Raw genomic sequence first — 25843 nt, forward strand, 5'->3', positions numbered from 1 at the left:
AGCCAGTTGAAGGTAGATCGTTTGGATGGCCGCTCTTTGTCGTATGCGGAAGCTCGTTCGTCGTGATAAACCCAAAATGTGTTAAAACTGTCGATTTGTGTGCTCAAAACCCTCGCCGCAGCTACTACAGCATCAGCTCGCCGTTGGAGAGTGTCGGTACCGACCAGCCGTTCGACATGCAGACACGGGGTGAGTTAGCTTTCGATCGATTCGCTTTCACTGGCAGTATAGATCGTTAAATTTCTCTCGAAATACAATTGTCCTACTCGAAGGCGATTGTACAGTCAACTTGACAGAGTAAAATTTAAGCTGGCAAATTTTGAAACCCGGTAGCCTGTAAAACTGTACAAGTGCCTGTTAAAGTTAAGGAGCTCACAACTTAAGTATGATTCAGAATTCGTCGGTCGCTAACAGACAATAGAATCAAACATACATAACTACAGCCTTGGCTAATGCCATAATTGGCGACAGGGAAGTCTTTTGTATTCGGCTTATATTTAGGTTTTTTAATTGTGCCCTCCTTTTAGTCCTTTTCATATTCAGTTAAGAGTCCGCAGCAAGCTCGGCCGAATTTCGGTTGGCCTAAAGCAAAGGGGGGTGCAAAAAAAGACTTAGATTTTTTTTAGTAGGTACAATAACATGTCTGTTCTGGTGTCTCTGTTTGATCGCGATCATCGCGGTCAACCTAACACATTCATCCTCGATTTGCTCGTCGTCGCACCTATCTTGTCTCTGTTACTTAAATTTACTGTTCCAAATGATTGATTTTAATTTGTCAAGTAGTGGTTTCAACTTGCGGGTCAAATATCTCGGCCATTTTTGATTTTACAGAAAAGTTTTTCCCGCAAAACATGCTTATTTTAGCGTATTCTCTACGATAACACAATAAAAAATAGGTGTCATAATAACATCACTCCAATGACGGTCGTGTGTCGGCACCCCCTTTGCTTTAGTCCAACCCGAAATTCACCTTCCGGCCGAATTTCGTTTTCATTTTAAAACTACGTGTTGGATTGTAATGAAACTTTGCACATACAATGATGACATAATATATATCTATGCCTGTAATTAGTTTATATATATATATATATATATATATATATATATATATATATATATATATATATAAACGTCAGTTAGCCGTGACCACGACCAGTGAAACCTGTGTCGAAACGTCGGTAAATAAAGGTAACAAAATAAATTCGCAATATGTTAATACATATATGTGATTTAATAATCACATTTACAATCGGGTCGTAAATGTGATTTAATACATAATACGGGTTGTCAAAAATATGACCAGCAATCCTGAGGCCTTTCTCTAGTATAACTTCATCGATTCAAAACCTCATTTCGTGACTTTCGCTCGATGGAAAAAAAAACACGAACAAATATTGCTTCTCAAAAGTGGAAAATGCGAAATTCGCATAACTAACTCATACTAAAAGAGTTTTTGACCCATATTGAACACCATCCTACAAACACTGGCCGAGAGGTGGGACTCCCCGATACTGCGGCGATGGATTGAACTCCATTCCACAGTGGGGAAATAAAAAATTGAAGGATTTTTAATTGTAATGAATTTGTTATTAAAATTGTAATTTTATTTTATTTTAATGTAATTTTATTTTATTTTAATGTATTTTATTAACAAATTATTTCCTGTGTACTAACATAGTTCTAAGTATTACCTATTGTTACTAACATATTTAGTTTTAATTTAGGATTGGTTATTTTATTTTATTTTAAATGTAAATGTAATTGTATATGGATTTTTTTTATTCTGAAATAAATTAATTGAATTGAATTGAATTGAATTGAATTGACCTTGCAAAATTTCTCTAAGATTATAAGTCGGACTCGCGCATGAAGGGTTCCGTGTTATTACGCAAAAAACGGCAAAGAAATCATGTTTGTTCAGTTTGTTGTATGGGAGCCTTACTTAAATATTAATTTTATTCTTTTTTTAATATTTGTTTGTTATAGCGGCAACAGAAATACATCATCAGGGAAAATTTCAACTGTCTACTTATCACGGTTCATGAGATACAGCCTGGTGACAAACAGACGGACAGACAGACGGACAGCGGAGTTTTAGTAATAGGGTCCCGTTTGTACCCTTTGGGTACGGAACCCTAAAAATAGGCGTAGCGTTCAAAGGGTTGAATCCATTTAAAAGCTCAACTCTATAACAAAGAAGGAGACTTACAAAGGCTTTGCAAAGCTTTTAGAAATCAAATTTCGCGCAAAGCTTATCTAATTGCAAAATGTCTGAAATTACAGGTCTTTTAGTGAACAAAGGTTGAATTTCTTAGCATATTGCGGTATTTATGTAAGTTCAAATTTTAGGTATTTCTGCAATGTTCTGCCGCCAGAGTGCAGCACTAACATCCATCGTAAACCATAGAGTAACTTATAATTAAAATATATATCTGCTCGCCCTTAGAGTTGATCAAAGGCGCCTAGCCTTTCAGAGATAGCATACACCAGAGAATTTGGGACGGGTACGGCCGTGGCCGGGTGGTCTAGTGGTCAGGACGTTAGCCGCGTAAGCTGAAGACGCGGGTTCGATTCCCGCTTCGGCCACCGGTGGACGTGGACACTTTTTAGGGTTCCGTACCCAAAGGGTAAAAACGGGACCCTATTACTAAGACTCCGCTGTCCGTCTGTCCGTCTGTCTATCACCATGCTATATCTCATGACCCGTGATAGCTAGACAATTGAAATTTTTACAGATGATGTATTTCTGTTGAAGCTATAACAACAAATACTAAAAAGTACGGAACCCTCGGTGCGCGAATCCGACTCGCACTTGGCCGGTTTCTTTAGTCCATTTCAGTTTATAAAATAAATCTCGACATATCAAACTTTTCACCAGCACATTGTACACTTTTCTTCGTGTTATCATTACGTAACTTGTATGACAAAAAAAAGGTTTAATAGTTTGCCCTATTTTACCCTTAGTCCTTAGGTTCTAAGCCCATTACCCCACTTCAGCGCATCCTGTATGACCCCTAGGTCGGGTACCTTTATGAGGCATATACCTACAGGGCCATACTAATATTATAAATGCGAAAGTGTGTCCTTCTGTCTGTCTGTTACCTCTTCACGCTTAAACCTTTAGTTGAAATTTGGTACACAGATAGTTAGAGTCACGGGGAAAGACATAGGATACTTTTTATCTCAGAATTCACTACTCAAGGGGGTGAAAAGGGGGGTGGAAATTTGTATGGAGAATCAATAACCGCTGAACCGATTTAGATGAAACTTGGTATTTGGGATAGTTTGAGCTGTGGATGTGGAAGGATATAAAATATTTTTATCCCCGAAATCATACCTTAAGCGTGCAAAAAATGGGGTGGAAATTTATAGTGGACCAATTTGTGGGTGAAAAAAGGATGGATTTAAAAATTTGTTTAAAATTAAGGTACCCGAATTCCACGCAGACGAAGTCGCGGGCAAAAGCTAGTACAACTATATACATATTATGTTGAAAGCTTATCATGCCGTTAGGTGCCAATGTGACCTAGAATACACGGTTAAAGTTACAGAAGGGTTTCAAGCAGTGGTGTCACTATTTCATAAAAACGCTACTCAAAGTATTTGAAGAGTACACGGAAAGAACATGTCTACGTCTAGTCACTTTTTTCGAAAATGAGATTTTCATTTCAAAATGTAGAGCTCGTAATGAACTATTATATCTTTTGCTACCACTGTATAATATATGTAACACAACTTTTTTTTTAGTTAAAAAAGACCTGGTCACGGAATTACCATACATTTTGACATGGTTCCAAATTTAATAACCGCGATTACTCAAAATGTTACTAAAGTGACTAGACATGTTATTTCCGTGTACCCTTCAGTTGGTGATGATGTAAAGTTCTACAACCGGCCTTCACCACTGGAGGGCTTCGTCACTTTTTCTTTAATATATGCTATTACAGTTTTTAGTTTTTAAAGTTCTACAGCTGATATAAAACGGAAGTATTACATTCGTGTATAATTTACTGTAGGTACCTACCTATATATTTTGAGATTATGTTTTATACAACTCAAATAAATCTACTTCTTTTAAAGGTTAGTATACCTACGTAGTTTATTGTAAATTTTCTATGTACTTGATTAGAAAGAAAGAAGAAAGAAAATACATTTATTTAACGCCACAACTTATACATGCATACATAAAAAACATCGGACGCTAAAATAGGACCCTTCTCAGCATAATGTCGCGGCAATCCGTGGCGCTGGTTTTCTGTGGGGACCTGACTTAAAACTATGAGTTAGTGGCGGCACATACGCCAACGACACAAAGAATGAAACAACGAAACAGGTGCGAGTCGGACTCGCGCACCGAGGGTTCTTACTTTTTAGTATTTGTTGTTATAGCGGCAACATAAATAGATCATCTGTGAAAATTTCAACTGTCTAACTATCACGGCTCATGAGATACAGCCTGGTGACAGACAGACGGACGGACAGACAGATAGACGGACAGACGGACAGCGGAGTCTTAATAATAGGGTCCCGTTTTTACCCTTTGCACAAAATATAACGATTACGAGTAACATAATTTTCATTCAAAATTTATTTCATTGCATGTAAATTAACTAGCAGGAAAAATGGTAATACGAGAAGGTTTACTTTTAGCTATTATTATTTGTATCTCCTCGGACTTCACGGGCCTATAAATCCCGGTCTTTTGATAGGCTTGCGTGGGGATATAGATCCAATACGTAGAGGCCCCTTGGAGAGCTTTAATGTCATGTAGAACGCCTGCTGGAACCCGTTCACAGGTGCAACAATAGAAACCCATGAACCGGTCGCAGCAGGCATTGGGACTATTGTAGAAAAAGTGAACAGTATACCGGTCTATGGATTGAAGTTTGGGTGGATAATGAGACTGGGCTATTGAAAAGAAGTCCGGACACCTGCCATAACAATGCTAACACACGTTATCGAGGCAGGTGGTGAGTTGCCGCTTACTAGATGGGCCCTTGAAACTGCCGTCGTGAAGACGACCAGGAGCAACACCGGTGTGAGCTATTATTATTATTAATATATGCGTAGCTATAGTTTTGATAAGTTTCTGCGAGTTTTCGATTTATAGCGCGTTTACAATATTTTTCCTTATTCTAGGCATTGTCATGTGTAATCCTATTTTGAACCTGAACCTGCCCCCTAGCGTGCCGCATATGTTTTTGGGAACTATCCGGTTTGGGTCCCCACGATACAGGCTGTGCCTAGTGTGGGGATCAGTGTATTTTTTTTTAATTGATCATAAACAAGGGCCTGACACTCTTTGGTAGAGAAAGATAGTCTTATTGCGATTCCTATAAGAGGAAAGAGAAAATAGTGCCATGATTTGTCCTTATCACCGACCGGGTGGCATCATAGGTAGGAGGCGATGGCGAAATACCGAAATTTGCCTGCCACTCTTTGATAGAGAAAGATAGTCTTATTGCGATTCCTATAAGAGGAAAGAGAAAATAGTGCCATGCTTTGTCCTTATTACCGACCGGGTGGCATCATAGGTTGGAGGCGATAGCGAAATACCAAAATTTATAAGAGTGAAAGAGGAAAAATCCTATGCTGCCCAAATTTTATATTAATATTCTTTCTTTTACCCCCGGTCGCTCGGTGGCGCGTCTATAACTACTTGTATATACTATGTCTATGATCAAACTATTTGCGTAATAAAACAGCATTTGCACACTATAAAGACTTCTTTGTTTGGTTCTGTGGCCTCATTGAATACATAATCACCCAGGGGTGAGCAACGGCCGGTACATAAATTAAGGCATGAATGGACTGAATCTAGATAGATGGGTTGCCGACTCATGACATTTAGCATTATCTTGACGACCTCTGTGGGCCTAGACAAAATATCTATCGTCCGCAGAATACGAAACGAAACGCTATGATTTCCAATTTATTTAAGTTTAGCTTAGCGTTTCGCAGTGTTTGGCAGAAAGTAATTTAATTACTAATTAACAATTGCAATTATTTATTTAATTATATTAAATGTAAAAAGCAATTGCGCCTTCAATTTACAATTGCAATTGCAAAATGTAATGGTTAATTAAAATTTTAATTACATTTTGAAATTGAAATTAGAAATTAATTACTTTGCTCAATTACAAATTACTTTCATTGAATACATACAAGTTTTCGATCATCTTTATTCCCAAAATCATGTTAAAATTATGGATGAGCTTTAAATTTGACTAACCATACAATATTTGACTTATTGTATTAAAAACACATAACAGGATTTGTACAAGCGGAAATAATAAGTACATAAATAAAAAACAGTTTTATGTACGGGAATTTCAAGGATTAAAATGTTAGATTTTTATACCATCGGTTTTAAGTTAATGTATAAAATAAATGACAGTAAGAGTGAATGTAATACATTTGTTCATCTTTGTAAATTAGAAAAAAAGTTAACATTTATTAATTGAGTAATTTAATTTCTAATTGATGTAATTGCATTTACAAATTACATAGGAAATGGAATTGCATGTAATTTTTTTTTTAAATCTTATTTATTTTATAAACCATACATCTTATGATTAAGTCGGCTTAAAAAAAATAACATTGTTACTTACACTTTAGGTGTTTCTTAAACAATTGGGATTAAACTTGAGGAGTATTTTTATAATAATCAAATCTAAGGTCCAATGACTGTATGATAAAACTTATAAATCTACCACTATGTTCTGTAGTGAACCCTGAGCTTAAGATTTGATGGAAGTAGAAGAGAAGATCCCCCGCAGAGCACCGAGATTCTTTTAAGAGATCCAACCTAGATTGTTCGTTGATTTTGCACTCGAGAACTAAGTGGAGGAGGTCCTCCTCTCTATCGCATCGTGTACAGTTTGGATCGTCCCTTTTTTTCATTATGAAGTTAAATTTGTTGAGTGGGATGTGATAAGTTCGGGTTCGAAAGCAGACAACTAGTTCCTTTCTGTTAAGGTTTCGAGAGGCAAACCAAGGTATGCGCGGTGGTTCGTCTACAATGGTCCTGTACCAGATAGATAGATTGTTTTTTGAGCACTCATTGAAATAGGATTTAAATTTAATGTAATTGTCGGTTTTTACTTTTGGAAGATGATCAGTATAGTGCGGTACCGTATCGAGAGGTATGCCGTTCTGTAGAGCCTCAGATGCAAGTGAGTCTGCTGCCTCGTTACCCCTGACGCCCACGTGTGAAGGAATCCACTGTAAACGAACTTCAACCCCGTTACGTATCAAATGTAATTAAATTACAAACAAATTAATGACATGAATTTTCATAGTAAACTATAAACTTAATAACTTGTTCGATATTAAATTAGATGAGACTAATAACTTCATAGCCCCTGTTACATAATGTTACAGAAAGATAACTAAAATAGATAACGACTGGGTATCGAATCTGGAGCAATCTTTGGCAGGCGCCCGCGATATAATATTGTCCCGGAGGAATGCCTTAAGGGGTTTTAAACGGGTAAAATAGAAGCAGAAAGCGTAAATAGTTATATGTGCAACAAGAGAGGAAAGTTGGTTTTTCTTGCGAGTGTTTACTTTGAGTCCCGAGTAAGCGAAAGATTCTATAATTGATTCTAAGTTAGAATCTTGAGCGTAACGAGGGACTCAAAAACACGAGATGTAAAACGACTTTGCTCTCGTGTGCCACATATATTTTTTCACCTCAGTAATGAGAAGATATTAAAAGTTAAAATGTATTTAAATTACACAGAATAATTCAGAAAAAAAAACAGTATGAAGTGGCAGTTCATGGCCTTCACTAAATTAAAAAGCTACTTTGTTTCACTCCCTGGAGTGAGGAAAGTCGCACATTTCTCACTCCAGGGAGTGACGAAAGTAGGCTTGTTCGAGCTGCTGAGGTGAAAAAAATATTCATCAACCACAATTGTATATTTTGTTAGACAATGTTTTAGAACAAAGGGAAACAAAAATTATATCAAAACATTTGAAATTGTTTCTAGTATTTATTATTAGATTTCGGTACAACACTTAAAGAAAGGGGGACGCTCGATTCTCTATACAAATGTAGTCCTCATTTTCCTCCATGGATATTGCCATTTAAAAAAAAAAACCGGCCAAGTGTGAGTCGGACTAGCGCACGAAGGGTTCCGTACCATTACGGAAAAAACAGCAAAAAAATTACGTTTGTTGTATGGGAGCCCCATTTAAATATTTATATTATTCTGTTTTTAGTATTTGTTGTTATAGCGGCAACAGAAATACATCATCTGTGAATATTTCAACTGTCTAGCTATCACGGTTCATGAGATACAGCCTGGTGACAGACAGACAGACGGACAGACGGACGGACAGACGGACAGCGGAGTCTTAGTAATAGGATCCCGTTTTTACCCTTTGGGTACGGAACTCTAAAAACAGAATTTTATCTATTTTAGTCATGCCTAACCGTTTCATTTTTTTTTCGGTTTTGGAAAAGGCATGGGATAAAACCGGACAAAATTGATATTTAAATATTAAAGAATTTAATATGTGAATTGTATACTATTTGACAATATTTATTAAAATTGGTTTATAAACCTAAAAACAAATTAAAACTAACAAAAAATAAATTAAACTACGAACTAAACGAACTAAACTAAAACTACCTAAAAAGTCCTATAAATAAAAAATTGGCCCCAGGTCTGTGCCGTCCGGTAGGGTGCCCAGAACGCTGGCGGCGTTGCCGCGCTGAACGGCAAAAGTTGTTTTTTCAACGGCTGATTATGTAAATAGTGATCTCACTAAATAAATGTGTAGTTAATTAAGTCAATTGAACGGAGACTAGTAAAGTTCGTAGATTTTTCTACAAATATGTTTTTTATTCAACAATAGCGACCCGCCCCGGCTTCGCACGGGTAGTCAACTAATTTAGGGTAAACTCGCATGATTTGGTGACACGCCTAATTCGGTGATACAAGTTTTGAAGCATGACACCCAGGAAAGCTAGTGAATTAGGGCCTTTTAAATGGGACCTCACGGCTTCACGGCTTCGGCGGCTTTGCCGTGAGGCCCATTTAAAAGGCCCTAATTCACTAGCTTTCCTCGGTCTCATGCTTCAAAACTTGTATCACCGAATTAGGCGTGTCACCAAATAATGCAAGTATAGCCTACACAAAACATTTACAAATTATACATATAAACCTTTCTCTTCAATAACTATCTATTAAAAACACCGCATCAAAATCCGTTGCGTAGTTTTAAAGATGATGATGATGTCCTCCCAGACGTATCCGTCGACGGCGACATCCTGACAAATTAAATAAAAAGGGTCTTAACTATTACGTGCGCGGGCGCGAGCGTGGCTTGCAAATCCAAATTTAGTTTTGAAAATGCGACAACACAAAACTCAGTAGAGCTGCCCAGATGCGTTGTATGTGTAATGGTAGGAGGGCTTGGGCCGAGTTTTTCGGAGCTGGCGTTTGGCGTCAAGATCTTCAAGTCGGGTGTGTTCAAAGTTATCAAGACCCGTATTGACAGCAGTTCGCCAGTCCGATCTCCGAGATGCATCTCGGAGTTTTAAAGATACATACATAGGGACAGACGGACAGACAGACAGCGGAAAGCGACTTTGTTTTATACTACGTAGTGATTTTCCTTAGCGTCCCGGTTCTACCCCACTTTCTTCTACCAAAACCGGACTTCAACAATTACGTTGTTGGTGAGCGCGTGGCCATTATTGGTGAGCGCATGCCACTCGCTGATACACAATGGTCACGCGCTCAACAACAATGGGCACGCGCGCACACAAAAGGAACAAGGGCTCTTGTTTAACAGATTAGGGTCTGACGAAAAAATGTGGTATTTTCTATAAAAAGGGACCTTATCGTCGATGGCGGTTACGCCATTATAAACGATGCTCAGATATAAATACAATGCCGCGCGACGCTGTGCGGCGTAAGCGTCATCGACAATAAGGTCCCTTTTCATAGAAAATGCCCCAAATCATTTAAGAAGATGCAGACCTTTTAGATAAACGGTTTTGACTGGGTGTTATATTGGATACCGCTTTCCGCTACCTCCTGTGACGTACACCCACAGAAGCCAGTAAATAAATGATCCAATTTAAGCCAAGTTCTGAACGCTTTTAGTCAGTTAGCGGGAACAATAGCTAACTAATAACCGAAGTGGTATTTACAATAGCTAACTTTAGTTTCAGGCATGTTTAGTCGCAGGCATTTTTTTTGTTCTGACTACTGGTGCCTTTACCCTATCTACAGTTGTAAATACCACTTCGGTATTTATACTGAATATACCACCTAAATATATCACCTAAATATATATCACCTAAGCGTTTATTACTTGGGTAGGATGCTACTGGGACGTAAATGATCAAGAATATTGAAATCTATATAACAATTTATTAAATTTACACTAATACTAATATACACTATCTCGTTTTAACTTAGAGATAAGGTTCTGTATACTATATGTAAGTAGGAGATAAGAATTAAGTTTAGATTAAGTTAAATTAAGTAAGTTTAAGTTAAATTAAGTGAAATTAAGTTAAGTTAAAGGTCTACGTTTATGCTTCTACGAGGGCAAGAGTCTCATGCTCTACCGACTGAGTATCGGTATTTATTTCGGTGGTATTTACAATAGGTAACTGTAGATAGGGTAAAGGCACAGTAGTCAGCCTTTTTACGAAATTTCTATGTTCAAGATCGTTTCATTTGCTTACTAATTGACCTATAAGAATTAAAAAAGTTTTTACTGTTCAAGAATTTCATATAGTTTAAGTTTTGTAAAGAATAAAACGTTTTTAAATGTTGCTTTTGGAAATATTTCATTAAATATAATGAAAGTGCGTTTTTGCCAGTAATCAGCCCCATGTGTACCAATAGACAGCCTTTATGACATGAAAATTTGAAAAGGTTTGATAATTACAGCCAAAAATAAGCAAGAAAGGCTGACCACTGGTGCATGGCTGAGCACTGGTGCCTTTACCCTAACACGCATATACAGATGTAGGGCATAATTATTTTCCATCGTATTTTCACGGAAACGTACAAATGTGTGCTATTTGAGTCACGGCGCGATTCGGGAAACGAATTAGAGATTCACTAGATATGAAATAGTAAACGTGACGTCCCACGGGTAAAGGTACCTTATGGCGGTTGGAGTAATAATCATTTATGTTATGTTTTTAATGTAGTAAATATATCGATGCATTGAATGTTAATAATGTAATCTATTGGAATAAACGGTTTAATTATTAATTATTATATTATTATGGCGGTTGGAGCATACGCTATTATTAACACTACTCCAATTAATATTGGATGGATGGCGCTCACGTCGCATAGCGCCGCAATAATTTGCGACGCTATGCGGCGTAAGCGCCAGCCGCCATAAGGTACCTTTTGCCGTGAAATGTCACATATCTTTAATTTCATATCTAGTTAATCTCTAATTCATTTCTCGAATCACGCCGTGACAAATACTAGTTTCCGAGAAAATACGATGTCAAATAATTATACACCTTAAAATTTCAACTGTCTAGCTATCACGGTTGATGAGATACAGCCTGGTGACAGACAGACGGACAGTGACTTAGTAATAGGGTCCCGTTTTTACCCTTTGGGTACGGAACCCTAAAACAAACAATAAAACGAAAGAAAAATTATGTATAGCTATTATAATCGTGAGTTCGCAGACGATAGCGTAACGTGTTCCGTTCCGGTAAAAGTGGTGAACGTAATCGTCAGGCTGTGGCCGACCTGCAGCGGGTAGCGGAGCGTAAAAGGATACTGGCAAAACGTCAAATCAATAAACCTTATCAAACAGTCACCCGCCGCGTGTGTCTGTATGGACGAGAGCCCTGCGATAACCAAGTTGCCAATCGAACTGACGTATTTTATTGTTCCGAGAGTGAATTTGTAAAAGTTACATTTTTTGTGTTGTGTTATTCTTAGTTATACTACGAGTAGGTATAAACCTAGTTATAGTAGTAGTATAGTTATAGTAGTAATTTATTAATTTTTAATGATAATAGCCTGTCTACACTCGCATTTGGAAACTGTAAGGATAGCTGATAGCTGTAAGATTTATTAAATAAATAAAAATAAAACAAATAAAAAATAAAAATGTGTGTATGTTCGCGATAAACTCAAGAACTACTGAACGGATCTTCATGCGGTTATCACCTATTAATAGTACTATTACTTTGTAGAATTTCTTTTCGCATAATATTATTTGGCAGAAAACCCTAACCTAACCCACTTAGAAAATTCTGCCAAATGAATATTATGCGAAATGACTATTATTGCAAGTATATATTTATGCGACAGTATCATTCGACTAAAAGTTTTCTGCGATACGTGTTATGTGTATTTCTAACAAACAATATGTGCCATTTTCAACCAAAAGGGTACTTATTGTCGGTTGTCAATAAGACGCTATTTCCATAAAGCTTCAGTTTGGAATCAACCTTATCGACAAGCGACAATGTGCGACCTTTTAGTTGAAGCGATTATCGTTTTAATTTTTCTAGTATTAATCCTGCACCTAACAACCATCTCTTTTTAGCCCAGTGGTTGACTGGTAGAGAATGCCTTATGGCATTAAGTCCGTCATTTGTACTTATAATTTTATGTGCAATAAAGTTAAAATAAAATAAAAACGTCACATATTATGCCAGATTAGGAGAACCCGGTTTTACACTTCCGCTACCATCCAAACCTTTGGCCCCAGCCTTACATCGCGTGCGGGCTCACGACATCCAAACAAAACGCTCGTGATTAATTGTTTGTACTGCGGTTAACCCGCTATCGCTAGTTCATTCCGAACTTGAGTATGCCACTTATGCTAGTACAACAGAACAAGCAGCTACAGATGGAGTGCCTAATTGTTTTCCATCGTTTTATCTCGGAAACGTCCGTATTTGCAAAGATAGATATAACTCCGTAATAGATGGATACAGTCTAAAGAAAAAACGTGCCTCGAAAATCAAGAAAATGAAGTTTTGTTTATTTACAAAAATAAAAGAATGTTTCCTTTAAGCAAAATGAGCTAAGTTAAGGTTTTGAGGTACTTTCCCTCCAGGGCCCATTCATTCTTTCCACACTGTATATGAAGACATGCTCCGTAAGTTATGGCCGTACTTCGGAAATTAATTGTATTGAGCGAAGTGTCATAATTCGTGTATCGGAAGCTGTGTTATTAAAGATATTATAATCAAGAACTACATATATTTTTTCCACGTCTACGAATATCAACGTCTCTTAGAAAAATATGATCATATAAGGAGATTTTTCGCCTTCTGGCTCAGGGAACCGCCTTAAGGGATCTGCAAATTCCGGGTCTTACGAAACCCGGGACAGATATTATGAGCCGAACCACCATAATCCTATGTTGCCTGGTCTGCGTACAGGTGAAATTGACTATGTGTAAACAAGAAAGAAGAAAACTATTCTCCAAGCGAATGGCCCCATCCTCGTATCCCTGTCATTTGAATAAATACATAGCTTTTGCACAGAATAAGTAATAGTATTATCATACAGAACGGCCACGCACCGCCCGCCCCGACTCGAATTACCTCGCCCCGCGGCAGCAGATTGACGGCCGTTTGCCGGCCACTCAGTACTGTTTTTAAGCAACTAACGCACAATGACACATGCCGCGTGTACAGACGTGCCGTTCACACATAGAAAGTAAGAAACGCAAGTGATTTTTGATGTATGGCGTGTCCACCCTGTGATAACTGTATTTGCATGTACATGTACCTAACGCAAATAAATACTGAATCTGAATCGACGGGAGTGGAAGAAGAAGGAAGAGGCCTACATCCAAGATTGGATCACCAAAAGGCCACCATGATGATGATGATGATGATAAAATGACAACATTAATTCCACCATCACTCTAAACTAAACAACTCGGCGGTAAGTAAATACGCATTTTTTTAATTAAATAGAAATTATAGTTTTAAGTAAACAATGTAATAGATTAAGACTTATAGCTTTAGGATAACATTTGCATGCTTAACCAGCAAAATATGTCACTGTACGGGAAAACCTTTCCAATGTCACCTTGTTGTACCATATTTTATGCAAATAAAAGAGTATACAAACGTTTCGCCAAACTGCAGACAGTTTGTTGGCGAATAGTGCGCTCTTAATTATATTATAAGTAAGTATTTTTATGCGTTATATCTACTGAGTACAGTACAAATACAAACTGTATATGTATACATACATTTCCGTATGTTACTTCCCTGCTCTAATTACCGATATACTGAACAATGCGTATGAAGTCATACACGACACGCACGTAATGTGACAACTCATATCCGTGATGGTATACTAGTTTTTACTGCGACTTTGTTGTTATTTAACAGTTTACACAATCATTACAGCATTAGTGATGTTAACAGTTAAATAAACAACTAGCGTATCTAAATTAAATATTTTAAACATCCGACACAATACTCAAAGAACAAATTAAATTATTCTGTATGAAAATATTTCAATTTGTGTTTTTTCAAGTAGACACAGTACTATTTAAACTATAAACTGAAATAAATGTCATATACGAAGGAAAAAATGACCAAAGCCTCCAGTGTCCAGAGCTGGAATCGAACCAGCGTCCCCCGTTTACCGGACAGGTGCCTGAAACTCTCGGCTATCCGGTCACGGTGGCATGGGTCGAGATTTCCAAGTATATGACAATTTCCCGAAGCTTGTGGCGCCCCCTGGCCATCTTTAAGGTAGAACAGTATGGTTCGATTCCAGCTCTGGACACTGCTTTGGTCATTTTTTCCTTCGTATATGACATTTATTTCAGTTTATCCGGCACAATAGTTACAGGGACGGGAACCGCTTACCCTAATCAAGGTTTTTAATCAAGTTATTTAAATTCTTGTTTTGACCGTTTTGTTATCACGGGTTAAGCTTGTAAAAGATTAACCCAATATATAATTAATTGCGAATAGAGGTTAATCACTGAGCGCAAAATTAATCGGAACAGACGTAGTTATTAAATGTTAAAGATGTAACCATGACAACCGATACAATTAAGCTCTTAGTTTCAGACTTAACCCCATCAAACCTACTTGTTAGTTAAACGATTAATTCATCATAAGCTTAATTTAGTAATGAGATTAACTTCATAGTGGAAATGAGAGCGTTGAGAAGTGTATGTGGGGTGAGATTACAAGATAGAATTAGGAACAGTGTGGTAAGGGAAAAGTGTGGACTGAGCGAAGATGTAGTGACAAAAATTGAGAAAGGTATGTTGAGATGGTTTGGACACGTGGAAAGAATGAGTGAAAGGAGGCTAACAAAGAGAGTGTATAAGGGAGAGGTAGAAACGGGAGTTGGAAGGGGCAGACCTCGGCGGACTTTCTCTGATCAGATCGGGGAAATCCTGAAGAAAGGCCAGGTCAAGAGCACCCTAAACCGGCGAGCGTGTATGAGGAGCGTGTGTGATGTTATGAAAGTGAAGGAAGCGAAAGAGGTATGTCAGGATCGTAGCAAGTGGAAATCCGTGGTCTCTGCCTACCCCTCCGGGAAATAGGCGTGATTATATGTATGTATGTGTATGTATGTATTAACTTCATATAAAATGAACAGAATCAGATGTTATCATTATATATGGTTACGTTCAAAAACAGCGCGCGTCACATTTAGTTTCGCATTTTGGAAGTTTCTAGGCACAATAGACAGATACCTAGCATGTTTATTGGAAATATTGAAATTCACGGGAAGTAATAAAATTCATGCCTGATCTTTATTCGATCTGTTTCCGATATGATACTCATCTGTCAGTGTCAGAAGTGACGTTTTTGATTGAAGAAATGCCACTTATGACACTGGAAGATAAGTATTATATCGGAAACAGATAGAATAACTACAACTGGAATTGGGCTGTTAGAATGAATGGACTGTTTCCTAATCGGGATGCTCCAGACAGATAGACAGACTGACATGACATTCCTATTAGTAGTAAGGTAGTGTAACATAACACTTTGCACGCTAGTTACCGTCCGGGTTCAATGTTCTAGTGTGCGTGTGAATGTGTGTGTTAGTAGGTTATATGAAACTGATACTATTAGAAAATATATCAGTTAGTATTGTTATAATTATAATACGAGTAGCTCAGAGAGCCATGGAGAGCGCCATGCTCGGCATCAAACTTCAAGACCGAGTGAAGAATGTCGAGATCCGACACCGCACCAAGGTGCGAGATGTGGGAGACGTCATTACCAAGCTTAAATGGAGTTGGGCGGGGCATGTTGCCAGGCAGAGTGATGGCAGGTGGACCAAAATGTTGACGGATTGGTAGCCGCTTTCGGATGAAAGAAGCGCCTGGCGTCCGTTGGCTCGTTGGGTGGATGACGTTCGAAAAATCGCGGGGCACTTTTGGATGAGACTAGCCCAGGACCGGGATAAGTCGCGTACACGAAGAGAGGCCTATGCTCAGCAGTGGGCGACTGAAGGCTAGAATGATGATGATTATAATTATTTGTGGGTGTACAGAAGAATCCTGAAAATGTCATGGACGGATAGAATAACTAACGAAAGAGTGCTGCAGTTACTAAATAAAGAGGCCGAGGTTTTAAAGATAGTAAAAAAACGCAAGCTACAGTACTTTGGTCATATCATGCGAAACGAGAAATATGAACTCCTTCAACTCATTATCCAAGTAAAGATCCAAGGTAAAAGATCATCCGGACGAAGACGTAACTCATGGCTCAAAGATCTCCGAAACTCCGAACACGGTTCAAACAGAGCACACGTTCATTATTCCGCGTGGCTGAGTCTAAAGCACAGAATAAGTAATAGTATTATCATACAGAACGTCCACGCACCGCCCCGCCCCGACTCGAATTACCTCGCCCCGCGACAGCCGATTGACGGCCGTTTGCTGGCCGCTCAGTACTATTTTTAAGCTGCTTACTCACACTATGGCACATGGCGCCTGTACAGACGTGCCGTTCACACATAGAAACGCAACTGATTTTTGATGTATAGCGTGTCCGTCCTGTGTCTAAAGTTCGTATATCCCTCATGATAGCCGACCGGTAGGAGATGGCACTGGAAGAAGATAATTATTTACTAAAGGAAATTTGTATCTAAGAAAAGTCAGCAACATTCACAGGTACTTAAATAAGTTTTTGTCAAAAATTGCATTTTTGGTACAAGCTGTTATCGTTAACTGTACTTTTCTTTTCACAGGCAACTAATACTCATCGAGACAATTCTAGCAACCCCAAACACAATTAGTTTGCATTGTTTTATCACAGAGTTCTCATGGCCTCCTGTCTCCATTATCAGATCAGCTCCATGTCATCATAATATTGCATTGTCATCCGATTTACATATGCAGAATTTCAGTTCAATCGGAATTTGAAAACTGGATTAAATTTAGCTTCTAACATTTAACCCACACTAACAAATTAACATACGAGTACATACAGGGCAAGAATAAAAGCTTGTAATAAAAAGTGGATATTCTTCTATGACACAGTTATGTGTACCTAAGTTATTTGAGATTTTCTAATAACTGCCAATGCTAGGCAAAACTTGTCAATGCACACAGCCAGTTTCGCTTCTGTTTAATATAACACACGACTGTACTTTCCCGCAAAACAATTAGAGTCAAAGAGACAGAAACTAGGGCAAATTTAACTTGCTAGGTTTCATTAACTAACAGTGGAAGTTAAATACAAGCTTAATAATACATCCTTAAATCTTTCCCGTGCTCAGAGGAGCCTAGGGAGGCTAAACCCAAGAATTAAAGGAATTAGAATAAGAAAAATTAATATATTCGTAAGCACAAAAACAACGGAGAAAAATATACAAAAAGAAGAATATAGTAAGGAGAAAGTGCCTACTTATCCTATTGTAAGTACAAAGTTTCAGAGCAATCTAGCTAGTCGTTTTAAAATGAGAGCGTAACTACGTTTGTATGGAAAACAGAGGTTGCTGCGAACTCTTAAATAAATAAATAAACCGGCCAAGTGCGAGTCGGACTCACACACGAAGGGTTCCGTACCATTAACTATAAAAACGGTCACCCATCCAAGTACTGACCCCGCCCGACGTTGCTTAACTTCGGTCAAAAATCACGTTTGTTGTATAGGAGCCCCACTTAAATCTCTATTTTATTCTGTTTTTATTATTAGTTGCTATAGCGGCAACCGAAATACATCATCTGTGAAAATTTCAGCTGTCTAGCTATCACAGATCACGAGATACAGCCTGGTGACAGACGGACAGACAGACGGACGGACGGACAGCCGGACAGCGGAGTCTTAGTAATAGGGTCCCGTTTTTACCCTTTGGGTACGGAAACCTAAAAACGCACATAAATCCTGCTTAGACCTTTCTTCGTCAATAAGGTAATAAAGAATGCTATACACTATGGTTGCCACCCATACTATAATATATAGTATCGTACTATATTTTAGTCAATTGTACTATATATTATACAAAAACAATATAGTACGAAAAATACTATATTTTCATAACTCAAGAAAGGGTTATACAAATGTCACCGATATCACATCGTATGCGAATTGGATTTTTAATTCCTCAAATCGGCGTCCAATTTTTTATTTTATTTTTCCCAGTAAATACTATATTTTTTCAATATTTTGAGAAAAATACTATGTGTGTATACAAAAAAGGTGGCAACCCTACTATACACCCAGGCCCACGTAAGCCACATAGGTACCTTACTCTTGGGTAAAAAATGTCCACTCTTATTAGACGCATGACCTACTACTTACTACTACTACGCAATTTATGACAATATATACCTACAGTGTGTAAATCCAATAGATATAGGTCAGGTAACGGATACTCAAAAAAAGTTATACAACGACCCATTTTCAGAGCATGAGAAATGGAAAAAACCGGCCAAGTGAGAGTCGGACTCGCGCACGAAGGGTTCCGTACCATTACGCAAAAAACGGCAAAAAAATCACGTTTGCTGTATGGGAGCCCCACTTAAATATTTATTTTATTCTATTTTTAGTATTTGTTGTTATAGCGGCAACAGAAATACATCATCTGTGAAAAACTATCACGGTTGATGAGATACAGCCTGGTGACAGACAGACGGATAGCGGAGTCTTAGTATTAGGGTCCCGTTTTTACCCTTTGGGTACGCAACCCAAAACACCCAGGTCTCAAGAACAAAAATTAACCTTATATTAGGTATGTCATAATGTACGACCTCTTTTTACAGCCCATTAGCATGTAATGTACTCGTATATCAAATGAACGTCAATATGAATTATATTATATTAACTTAAAAGGAAAGGGGACAGCCGCTTTTCCATACAAACGTAGTCCCCATTTTCCTCTCTGGATATTGACATTATAATAAATAAATAAATTTTATAGGACATTCTTACACAGATTGACTAAGTCCCACGGTAAGCCCAAGGAGGCTTGTGTTATGGGTACTCAGACAACGATATATATAATATATAAATACTTAAATACATAGAAAACACCCATGACTCAGGAACAAATATCTGTGCTCATCACACAAATAAATGCCCTTACCGGGATTCGAACCCAGGACCATCGGCTTCACAGGCAGGGTCGGACCGGCCGGTCGGTCGGTCGGTTAGGTAGGCCGGTCGGTATGGAAAATATTTTTACATAATTTGATGTCTATTAGCCATAGCTATGTCCCTACGTTTGTCATTTTTCGATTTTTGGACTATTGTCAAAATTAGAAGCGGAAAATTGATTTCATACAAATTTTCAAATGCTTATAACTTTTATAATAATTAAAAATTCGAAAAAAAATCAAACATAGGGGCATAGCTGTGGTCAATATACAATAAATTATGACAAAATATTTTCAATAATATTAATATCCAAAGAGGAAAATGAGGACTACTTTTGTATGAAAAGGCGATTTCGCGCGGGTCCTCCACTTTCGTCTTAAAGTTCACTTTCCATGTGAAGGTATTAGTAATACATCATCCGAAGCACATAATTCGTTGGTTCGCCTATAATTCCTGGAGCGAGCACAGATAAGCGGGGGAGATCATTTTTCATATAATATTGAATTATTTAATATCTGTAAGTAATTTTTGGCTGAAATATTGGCTACGGAAGTTATTGGGGTCGGGGATGAATATCATTTATCATTTGCTGGTAGATATTAAATTTGTGATAGTTTTATATAGCTTGTTTTTTCATCTCTTAGCCATAATTTGCGAGGTCATATAGGTCATAATGAGCAACTTTTGCTATGGGACCATCCCCGCGAAGGAATTATCGTCTATTTCATACGTTTCTTTTGATCAGATGTCAAATTTTTCCGTGATTTCGAGATTGGTCCCATAGTAAATGTTGCTAAGTATGACCTACATATTTACTTTCTAAGATATGGCTAAAGGTTTTTAAAACCACCGCGTATTAGTTTGGTAACTACCTACTGCCTTAGAATGCCAACTTGTATGCATGACGGGTATTAGGCACAGATATGACTGACACAATTGTTCGTATAACCTTAGCTACGGTGTTATACACGGTGTAACATGAGGAAACCGAATAATTTTAACAGTGTATTCCTGATCATATTTAAAGACTAAAATGTCCTATAAACTTTTCTGTAATTCGCCTAGTTTCTGAGTTAATACCAATTTTTTTTAAAAAAACCAAGGTTTTATTGTTACATAGTGCAAAACGCATTTTTGATAGCGATGTTGTCACTGTGGGACATAGTCTAAGTATCCTTATTGATAGATGTCAAAAAGTGACAAGTAACACTGTAAAAACTAGGTTTAACGAAAAAAAGTTAAAGTCCATTTAAAGTGACAAGTTTACCAATAACATTTACTTTTTATGTACAAATTTAAAACACATTTAAAAAATCAAAAAAAAAAAATTTTTTTTGCGAATTTGACCTTTTTTTTAATTTATTTATTCAATTTAAATATTCATACAACTTTTGCCAGCATGCCACTATTGTAAACCTCTTTGGTTTATGTAATAGTTGGCGAGTTCGCGCGGTCCGATCCGCGTTTGCTTAATACTATTAGGTATATAATTATATTATACTATTATATATATATAAAACTAATCTATACACATCAAATCTCTGCATCTATTTTATACATTACTCTAGACTTAGGTAGTGTTTTTTTAGTCTTGTCATACATCTGCCGTGGTTTTCAACAATGTTAATGAGATCATACAGTACATTTTTAGGTACATTTTTACCTAAACTCATTAATTTTTTTCCTTCCTTTGGCCTCAGAAAAGCGTGGTTAAAATCTTTCGGTTTTCTCGTGAACACCCTGAGACTGTCAAAGGGTCAATCTCAAAAAATGTCTGCGGTCTATTTGCCGCGACAAATACAAAATGTATGAAAAGAGTCGTGACAATTAGACGCAACCGCAGATATATTCTCAGAGAATGACCCAAACTGTTTTTTACGCTATGCTTCGTATCTGTGCCTCTGGGGGCGCGGTAATGCCCCCGCCAAGTTAAGAAAAATGAACAAAAAGAAGACATAAATCTTCCTAAGCCGTTCAGGGTATTATCAACTCCCTTTTATCGATAGGTAAATTCCATTTACCAACTCATGGAATAAAACAATAGTACATTATGATACAAGTGTGCTAAGTTGGTCATTACACACGAGGCGGTATTGTGCGCGCGAGCTGTAAGCGAGCGCGCAATAAGAAAGCCGATGTGTGTAATGACCAATGCACACGCGTTTCATACGACGTTTTTCAACACACTTGCGAGAAAAAAAAGAAACTTTCATATTAATCAAATTTTAACAGTTAGTATTGTGTGTTTCATCTGTCATACTCGTACTGCCGGCCGGCCCTCGCTCGCCCCGGCCGCGGGCCGCGCACCGCGCAGGCGGTCGGGTGCGCCGGTGCCCGCCAGTCCGACCAATTAAAGAAGGCTCCCTTTCCATGCATATTATTAGCAATCAGTTACCTTCCTTACTCAGTCGGATAATATAATGAAAAAGCACGAGTGGAATAATACATTGAAAGAGCACGCGTGTTTAATATCTAGGATTATGAGCTAAAAATCGGTGGAATAAAAACGTCGTTTTGAGCAAGTGTGTTGAAAAAACGTATTATATCGCGTATAATGGATTTAAAATACATTCCGACATTTCGAATCTTTCAAAGCGTTCGTGGTCCACGGGAGAATGAGACAATAGGAATAAAGAAGAAAGAAAGAAATACATTTATTTACCATCGTAAAAACATTGAACAATACTTTGAAACACAATCTAAACAGCTGCTAAACAGGACAATGCCACGGCAAGCCATGACGCAGATTTTCAATGGGTAAAATAGTAAGTATATTAGATACCTAGAACGCGTCCGCTCCGTTGGTTGGGCCACCTTGAGAGAATGGATGAGGATCAGAACGTGAAAAGAGCATACCTGGGCCGCCCAGCAAGAAGACGTCCTATTGGACGCCCCAGGTATCGCTGGTGCGACAGGGTGGAGGCGGATCTGCGCGAACTTCGAGTCGCCAATTGGCGAGAGTTCGCACAGGATCGAGAAAAGTGGCGCTGTCTTGTGTCGGAGGCCAAGTCTCATTTTGGGTCGCTGAGCCAACGGAGTAAGTAAGTAGATACCTAGGTCAGTAAAATAAGAAATGTCTCAGACCACATGGAGTTGTCTGAGATGAGAGACAAGTCGACAAACATGTGATCTGAAGCTTTCTTATTTACTGCTAGAGGTGTTTTTTTTTTTATAAACTGATCGGCGATTGGCCCTATAGTCACACCTGATGGAATGTGAAAGGGCCTGAGATGGAGCTCACCGGTTCAGTAACAGCCTATTCACTCTTGCTTTAAAGAGACCGAGGTCATATTTATCAGGGAATACAGATGGCGGTAGCGCATTCCATTCTTTAGCCGTCCGTACCAAAAAGGAGGAGGCAAAACGTTTCGTTAGAACAAATGAAACGTGGACCACGAAAGGGTGCATTCGCTCCCCGCACCTAGATGTCTGATGGTGTGTAGGTATATTTACTATTTTTCTGTTCGACGGAGCCGAAGCGCAGCTACTTCGTTTAGCGCAGCGCACCGAAAGTGCACGGAGAACAGTGTTCCTAGACAAACTGCCAAACGAAACGCTCCATACCGTAGCGTAGTTCTCTCTATCACTCCTCCGTATTAGTGTGACAATGACAGTTGCGTTTCGTTCGCTACAGAGCGTTAACGATTGGCATCTTGTCTACGCACCCAGAAAAACATGTATTTATTTCTTTGCTTTTTTACTTATATTTATATTTCTTTTTTTTATTATTATAGGACATTCTTACACAGAATGACTAAAGAGACAGACAATGACTAATGAGGGACAGGGGATTTCGTCTTCGTGGAATCCAGTAATTAGCAAATGTAAGGGGGAAAAAACCCACCATACCATTGGATGTCGTGAGTGTTGGGTGTAGTCAAAGTGACAACCCTAGCGTACAAGTTAATAATCAAGATCAAGTGCGGGTAGTTCGCAAAACCCGCGCGGCAAGAAGATGCTGATACAATTCCTCGTCAGTCTGCCTGTGACCACGAATGTAACGTCACGTTCGAAACGTCAGGCCATAAATAAACGTAAGTTTGTACGCGATTAAGTCCCGTATTAGTTTTAAATTATCAGAATGACTAAGTCCCACAGTAAGCTCGAGAAGGATGTATTTGCATAGTTTAATTTCATGAGTAACTATCTCGGTAATCGAAGACAATATTATTCCATTGTATTCTGATTACCGAGTTAAAACCAGTGTCCGAAACCGGGAATTACGGCCACGGCTATTGTCAAGTAAATATCAGATAAAGTACAAAACAAGCGGAGTGGCAATTAGTTAGAAAGTTGAGACAACCTGCGGTCAGGGAGCCATGGAGCCGCTATTCGTTTAAAATTATTTGGCATGGACTAGTCACAAGACTTATGGAACCTGGGCTTAAATAACAAGTTGAATTAAGAAACTCAAGAAACCTTACTGTGGTTACGCTTCGCAAGGAACTGTAAACTAATGTCCCGACATCTAACCCCGAAATCAAAAATAAAAATATACGCTACACGTACAACATAGCAATCAAATCCTCCTTTTTAATACCCGGTGGATTGCGATTGGACTTTGCGTTTGTCTTATTATTCTATTCGGTTGTCCAAGGGACGGAACAATAGTCGCACACTTTTTTAGAAGAAATAATATTGTACCACTGATATATATGTATAGACAAGCTGTCGAGAATAAATTGTGTCCGCGAGGTGTCCGCCATTTTTTGCGTTTGACGTCTGTCACTAAGCTAAAGAATAAGCGCAGCTAGCCAGTAGCAATGAAATCCATGCACTTCATTGAGGTGCGGAAATATTTTCTTCGAGAGGCCGCCTCTAGTATCAATGTATTGTACAGTATTACTGAAGATATAATACATTCTTATTTCTAGGTCTGTCTTCTAGTTGTCCTGCCTCGCTCGCTTCGCTCTCCTACACTACACCTTACACACTCACACACACACTAACATTCACATACACACCCTCACAAGCACAACCCATTACCACCTTATCACCCATTCTCACACATAATTTTTAAGTTATCTAGATTTAATTTGTCCAATGTTCCGTTACATACTCTTTTTGTTTTGGTGAGTCCCAAGATACAGGCTCAGCCTAGTTTGGGGCTTACCGGACACCCTTTTGTGCATGCCACTTTCTAATTATTCTCAATAAATTTATTCTTATTCTTTATTCTAGTTAATACTTAGTAATCAGAGTTGTTTTCCCCTCAACTGTGAACTAACCGTAACCATGGCAACGACTAACACAAAAAAGTTACACCCGTTTAACCCTCTCTACTCCATGCTCTGTTCCTCAACCGCGATATTAAATAATTTGCGGACAGACAATAAGTAGTTAGGAGAGTCCATAAAATCGCACAATTTAGTCTCGGGAAGGGTTAGAATTAATTAATTTAGCAATAATTTAGTTGTTTCGTATAATTCACTAACTTAAGCGCCCGCAGCAAGCTTGACCGAATTTACCCTTCCCATACAAACGGAGTTTCGTTCTCATTTTAAAACTACGTGTTGGATTGTAATGAAACTTTGCACATACAATGACATGAAGTATATCTGTTTCAAGCTATATTATGCGAGGAGAATATATAAAATAGGTCATACTGAACCATGTTTACTCTATAAGGACCCCGAAATCGGTAAATAAATTTGCTGTTTTGTACATTTTGTTTTGTTTTATCAATAATCATTTTTTTCTCTATGGTAGAGCCAATATTTTTCTGTGATTTCAGGGTTACTCTCATAGTCAAAAGTTGCTCAGTATGACCTATATAATTCACATCGCAAAATATACCTAACGGTTCAAAAACACCCCGTTTCCGGTATTGTTATACTATTTTATTATGTCCAATTGCTACTTAGAGACTGCAAGCTCGGCCGCATTGCACCTTCCCATACAAACGTAGTTCCTCTTCTTCTTCTTTCTCCTCGCCACTTCCCGTTACGCGGGGTCGGCTTTCTTAATCTTGAGGCGCCACTTGCTCCGCTGATAAGCGTCGTCGGGAGTTAGGCCGAGCTCCTTCATGTCTCTCTGGACATTCGTCATCCAGGTAGTCAGCGGCCTACCTCTCCCTCTTTCATGCACAACCTTGGAAAGGCACTTTTTCACGACATGGTCTTCGGATCTACGGATTACATGGCCGTACCATCTTAGCCGTGACTCGGTTAGTTTGTCAGTAATGGGCGCTACTTTGAAACTACCCCTTATGTAATTATTACGCACTTTGTCCCTGAGAGTAACTCCACCCGACCACCGCATACAAACGTAGTTCCACTCTCATTT

General features: G+C 38.3%; 1 protein-coding gene and 1 non-coding gene across 3 annotated transcripts in view; one reads left to right on the forward strand and one right to left on the reverse strand.

Moving 5' to 3' along the window:
* LOC134750981 (protein lev-9) overlaps positions 1–25843 on the reverse strand; it is a 199751-nt gene that overhangs the window by 93355 nt on the left and 80553 nt on the right. The gene's annotated exons all lie outside the window — the stretch shown is intronic.
* Trnat-cgu (transfer RNA threonine (anticodon CGU)) lies at positions 2515–2586 on the forward strand. The gene has a single exon. It is a non-coding gene; the product is annotated as a tRNA-Thr (tRNA).

Source organism: Cydia strobilella, chromosome 21 (assembly GCF_947568885.1).
Source record: "Cydia strobilella chromosome 21, ilCydStro3.1, whole genome shotgun sequence".
Taxonomy (NCBI): domain Eukaryota; kingdom Metazoa; phylum Arthropoda; class Insecta; order Lepidoptera; family Tortricidae; genus Cydia; species Cydia strobilella.